This window comes from Eumetopias jubatus, unplaced genomic scaffold, assembly GCF_037043125.1.
Source record: "Eumetopias jubatus isolate StellerSeaLion01/CBP00866 unplaced genomic scaffold, mEumJub1_p1.0 scaffold_14, whole genome shotgun sequence".
Classification (NCBI taxonomy): domain Eukaryota; kingdom Metazoa; phylum Chordata; class Mammalia; order Carnivora; family Otariidae; genus Eumetopias; species Eumetopias jubatus.
Window position 1 is genome coordinate 23,662,570 of NW_028274820.1, and position 6,212 is coordinate 23,668,781.

The window sequence follows — 6,212 nt, forward strand, 5'->3', positions numbered from 1 at the left end:
AGTAGCTTTTGATTTCAGTCTGCTTCTCTTCATTTCCATGACTATGAACTTGATACAGTTCAAATTCCTTACATCTGTAAAAAAATCACTTGTCTCCTAACTGGTGCCCTGCCCAATTTCTCTCAATTCCTCCCCATTCTACACACTGATCTCTGGGTTTCCTAAAATAGTGGTCTTCAAACTTTTTACTTGCAAACACTTCCAAAATAATTTTGTAAAGCTTTGTGTCTTCTTGCACATTAAGCTGACATCTAAAACTTTTCATCTCAAGTTAAAAATACTTGCAAAGGATGTAACTTCCAGTGCGTTGTAAATATTATCATTAAAAAATATATACAGCTCTTTCCCATCTTGCAAGATGGTGGGCAAAAAAGCTGAGAAGCCGGCTACTAAAGAGAAGAAACCTGAAGCTAAGAAAGCTGATGCCAGTGACAAGGCTAACAAGGGTAACCCCAAGGCTAAAACGCCAAAGAAGGGGAAGCCCCCGTGCAGCCGAAACCCTGTCCTTGTCAGAGGAATTGGCAGATATTCCCGATCCGCTATGTATTCCAGAAAGGCCATGTACAAGAGGAAGTATGCAGCAGCTAAATCCAGGGTTGAAAAGAAAAAGGAGAAAGTTCTTGCTACTGTCACAAAACCAGTTGGTGGTGACAAGAACGGTGGTACCCGAGTGGTTAAACTTCACAACATGCCTAGGTATTATCCTACTGACGATGTGCCTCGAAAGCTCTTGAGCCACGGCAAAAAACCTTTCAGTCAGCACATGGGAAAGCTGCGAGCTAGTATCACTCCAGGACCATTTTGATCATTCTCCCTGGGCGCCACAGAGGCAAGAGGGTAGTTTTCCTGAAGCAACTGAGCAGTGGCTTGCTACTTGTGACCAGACCTCTGTCCCTCAATCAAGTTCCTCTGCGTAGAACACACCAGAAATTCGTCATTGCTACTTCTACCAAAATTGATATCAGCAGTGTGAAAAACCCCAAACATCTCACTGATGCTTACTTCAAGAAGAAGCTGTGTCTTTCTCTGTCAAATAAATAAACAGTCTTTAAAAAAAAAAGAAGAAGAAGAAGAAGCTGCGTAAGCCCGGACACCAGGAGGGTGAGATCTTTGACACTGAGAAAGAGAAATAATGAGATTACAGAGCACCACAAGGTTGATCAGAAAACTGTGGACTCGCAAATTCTGCCAAAAATCAAAGCTGTTCCTCAGCTTCAGGGCTACCTCCGCTCTGTGTTTTCTCTCACAAATGGGAGTTTAACCTCACAAATTGGTGTTTTAAATTTCTTACAAAGAATGTAATTAAATAACTGATCCATTTAAAAAATATATATATATACACACATATATAACAGCACTTACAAGATATACCTAACAGAATCTAAATACCACATCATCTATTTAAAAAAAATACATGAACAAGTTGTTCTTTAATAATCAGAGATTTTGCATCTTTCCTTTCTCTCCTTGAAATCATATTTCTATTCTGCTTCTATCAAAAACTTTCATTCTAATATGACATATCTTTTTATTTTTTAAAAGATTTTATTTATTTATTTGACAGAGAGAGACACAGCGAGAGAGGGAACACAAGCAGGGGGAGTGGGAGAGGGAGAAATGGGCTTCCCGCGGAGCAGGGAGCCCGATGCGGGGCTCGATCCCAGGACCCTGGGATCATGACCTGAGCTGAAGGCAGACGCTTAACGACTGAGCCACCCAGGCGCCCCCCACCTTGTTTTTAAAGATTTCTGATATGAATATTTTTATTCTTCAAAGACTTTGGTCAATTACCTTATCACAACAAAAGGCATATATGTTGAAATTATATTTTTTAATTTGAGGTGACCATGAAGCTATATTTAAAAATTATTATGGATCAAGTTATTTCAACTACTATTAGCATAGTGTTGATGAAAACAACATGGGTTGTAAGTTTTGCTAAGTAATTAGACAGGAAAATCAAATTTTTCATTTTAGATGTATCTTAATGAGCTGGATGGGGACTGGCTAGTTTTGCTAAAATTAGGTCAAGCATCTAATTTTTGGGAAAATTAGGTCGGGTATCAATTTAGCCATACTTATTACTTGTGGCTAAATTGAGACAGGTTTCAACAACAGTTTTATCCTCTCACCTTTTTGTGTTTTGAAAATGTTGAGAAAAAAACTGTTTATGTAAATAAGTAGGTGGGGCTAGAAGGAGCTTTGCTACAGCAATGCTCTCAATTATCCGCACTTTCAGTCATATGCCAAAAATCACAGGGAAAACTAGCACCAAATTGTGTTTTTAATTATCAGTTGACAACTGATTGTAGATCTTCTTGCAATTTTACTGAAAGCAAAGTAGGAAACCATCTAACTACAAAAGAACTTATTACTCATATGTTAGTGTGACTCCCTTTCTCAACTCTGATACCAATACCTATACTATGTTTCTGATTATATCCGTGGACTACAGAGGTTTTTCTACTGCAGGATAATATGCTACAGAAAGATTAGGGTGAGAAGGGGGCCTCTCTTCTTTAAAATATGAGATAATGGGGAAGGGATGTGTGGAAGCAGAACTGGAAATATATCCTCAGGCAGATCACGCTTTTTAAAATTATCTTTTCAGCTTTATTGATGTGTAATTGACAAATAAAATTATTAGATATTTAATGTGTACAATGTGATGATTTATTATACATTGTGAAAGGATTCACTGCACTGAGTTAACACATCCATCACATCACTTTTAGTGTGTGTGTGAGAATATTTAAGTTCTAAGCAAATCTCAATTATACAATGCAGTGTTATCAATAACAGTCATATTATACATGAGATCCGCAGACCTTGTTCATCTTATAACTGAAAGTTTGTGCCCTTTTGCCAACCTCCCTCTATTTTCCTCACCTCCCAGACATTGTAAACTACTTTTCTACTCTCCATTTCTATGAGTTTATTTTTTAGATCCCACATGTAAGGGATGCCATGCAGTATTTGCCTTCTCTGTCTGGCTTATTTCCTTACCACAGTGCCTTCCGGGTTCATCTAGATTGCTGCAAATGACAGGATTGCCTTCTTTTTTAAGGCCGAATAATATTCCACTGTATACATATACCACATTTTCTTGATCCATTCACACAATAACGGACACTTACTGTTTTCCCACCTTGGATATTGTAAATAATGTTGCAAGAAGCATGGGAGTCCTGTTATCTGTTCAAGATAGTTACTTCCTTTCCTTTTGATACATACCCAGAAGTGGAATTGTTGGATCACATGGTAGGTCTACCCTTGATGTTGTGAGAAACCTCCATATTGTTTTCCACAGTGACTACACCAATTTACGTTTCCACTACCAATGTGCAAGTGTTCCCTTTTCTCCACATCTTCACCAACACTTGATATCTCTTTATTTTGCATATTAATGTCTTACTGGGTATGTGGTTTGCAAATATTTTCTCCCATTCCATAGGTTGCCTTTTCATTTTGGTGATGGTTTTCTTTGCTGTGAAGAAGCCTTTTTGTTTGATGTAGTCTCACTTGCTTATTTTTGCTTTTGTTGTCTAATTAAAAAAAAAAATCATTGCCAAGATCAGTTTGAAAGAGCTTACCCCCTCTGAATTTTCTTCCAAGAGTTTGACAGTTTCAGGCATTACATCCAAGTTATTAATCCACTAAATCCACCTGAGTTAGTTTTGTGGTATGGTGTAAGATAGGGGTCTAGTTTCATTCTTTTGCACGTGGCTGCCAAGTTTTCCCAACATCATTTATTGATATCATCTTTTTTGCTATGGTCTTGTGGGTCTTGTGGATGCAAGCTCCATTGGCTTTCAAAGCTAGGTATTTTGGGGCCCAGTCAAGTGGGACTGTAAATGGGGGGTCCAAGCCCTTCACTCCTCAGGGAGAAACGGGGAGTTAGGAGTGTGGAGGGTGGGGGGAGGTTTATGGCAACAGTGTGTCTCAGCCTTTCCTACATGTTTTGATGTGCGTATTTTCTTTTTCATCTGATGTGTAGAAGTTGCTTGGCTAGTTTCTGGGTCTCTTTCAGTAAGAACTGCCCCATGTGTAGCTGTACTCTCAGTGAGTCCATGGATGAGGGGAGCTCAAGAGCCTCCTTTATCACCATCTTGGTCTTCTCTCCAGAAATAATTTTTTCAGATCAATTTTAAGGAATGGAAAGAGAAATGGAATATTCAGAATCTTGATTCCTTTAAAGCTCTCCTTGGTCTTTATATCTATTGTAAAGTCTTCCTACATCTTAGTATAGGTAAATTGAAGACTGCTACCCTAAAATAACTTGCCTAAGTAGTATCTCCTCATTGGTGTAAAATACTCACACTTCGAAAAAAAACTTAAAAGGATGAGAACGACTAACCATTTAAATCTGTATTTTAAAAGAGCTTACTATTAAGTAACAACCAGTAAACATATGGGCAATGTTATTGTTCTTAGAACTGACAGATATTTTTTCATTTGATATTTCCAAAATTTTCCCCAAAATGTAGGATTTCTTTTTGCACAAGGAGCTGTTGTTAAATCAACAGTGCATTTTACAGCTTGAGAAAATACACTTCTAAAGACGGTGGTGGGCAGGAATGGAGTGGTGGTTTATTGTTCTTGGTCCTGCCATCCCATAGCCAACTGGAAACCTCCTCTAAAGCTTAGTTGTGAGTTGCTACCATGTACTGGAGCCCTGTGCCTAGGCCTCGCCTCCAGTGATCTGTTCTGGAACATGTGTGGTGGTGGGTGGCTCTCAAAGCATTCCAAGCGATGTGGGTGCAAATGAACCTTAGTCACACCTTGGGAAACTTTCACCTAAAGGGAAAGTGTCCTGGAAAACGTATACATTGAAATCTGTAGAGATGATTTATTAAATGAAAGTGTTAATTAAACAGAATTTGGAGCAAGAAGACCACTACAAAATGCATGTATTATGAGTTCAGGATTGACTTGAATAGGAAAGAGCACAACCTTGCCCTAGTTGTTCATCTCCAGTGTATCTCTGAGGTCAGAAGGTGAGCTCAGACTGGTGAGCTCACTCTGTGCTCTGGAGTCCGTGGGATCTCCCAGGGAAGAGGACCCACTGAGTCACCTTACCATTTCTATAACAAAACATTTTATATGTTGGAGAGGCTCTGAAGACACCCCATTCTATAAGCTACTTCACAGACTAAACAATTTGAATGGAAGAGAGACCTGATTTCAAAAAGATCTTTATTGTCCAAGGATGCCTGGAGTTCTTAAAAGTTTTTTTTCAATAGGTGGAAGAGGGCACTATAAAAAGAACAAATAAATCAATGTAACTTGATACATCGTAATCGAGAGAAAAATACCTCTATATTTACATTTGATAATATTTATTCATTAGTGCTCATAGTGCAGAAATATTGTACTATAAAAAAAATGATGAGCTAAAATAAGTCAGGCATTCTTTGGGGTAAAAGGTAGAATTTTTAGTATACATTAATTTGTTAGTTTTACAGTATATATTTAGTTGCCTACTTAGTTATCTTTAGAATTCCAAAAAGATTGTTTACCTACATATGAATATATATTAAAATTCTTTAGAGCTAAAGGTATTAGAGGTCCTTATAAAGAACTCAAGATTCTCTCGACCTATGGAGGGGATAATGAACTGATGACATTGAAGTATACATGGATCTTTATATTTGTGAAACCAATTATTCCCTTCCCACCTACAAGTACAAGATGAAGGGTGATTATAATGTGACTTTTAAAAAAAAACTTTCTAGGGGCACCTGGGTGGCTCAGTCGTTAAGCATCTGCCTTCGGCTCAGGTCATGATCCCAGGGTCCTGGGATTGAGCCCCGCATCGGGCTCCCTGCTCAGCGGGAGGCCTGCTTCTCCCTCTCCCACTCCCCCTGTTTGTGTTCCCTCTCTCGCTGTGTCTGTCAAATAAATAAATAAAACATTTGAAAAAAAATAAAATAAAATAAACTTTCTAGGGGCGCCTGGGTGGCTCAGTTGGTTAAGCAACAGCCTTCAGCTCAGGTCATGATCCTGGAGTCCCGGAATCGAGTCCCACATTGGGCTCCCTGCTCAGCAGGGAGTCTGCTTCTCCCTCTGACCCTCTTCCCTCTCGTGCTCTCTATCTCTCATTCTCTCTCTCTCAAATAAATAAATAAAATCTTTAAAAAAAATAAAAAAAACTTTCTATTGTTGAAAGTTTTGAACATGTGCAAAAAAACATGTGCAGGACCAAATACGAT

The 6,212-nt window shown here is 38.6% G+C and overlaps 1 pseudogene; it reads left to right on the forward strand.

The window, feature by feature from the left end:
* Positions 1 to 358: 358 nt before the first annotated feature.
* On the forward strand, positions 359 to 1,282 carry LOC114221452 (large ribosomal subunit protein eL6-like; annotated as a pseudogene).
* Positions 1,283 to 6,212: the final 4,930 nt, after the last annotated feature.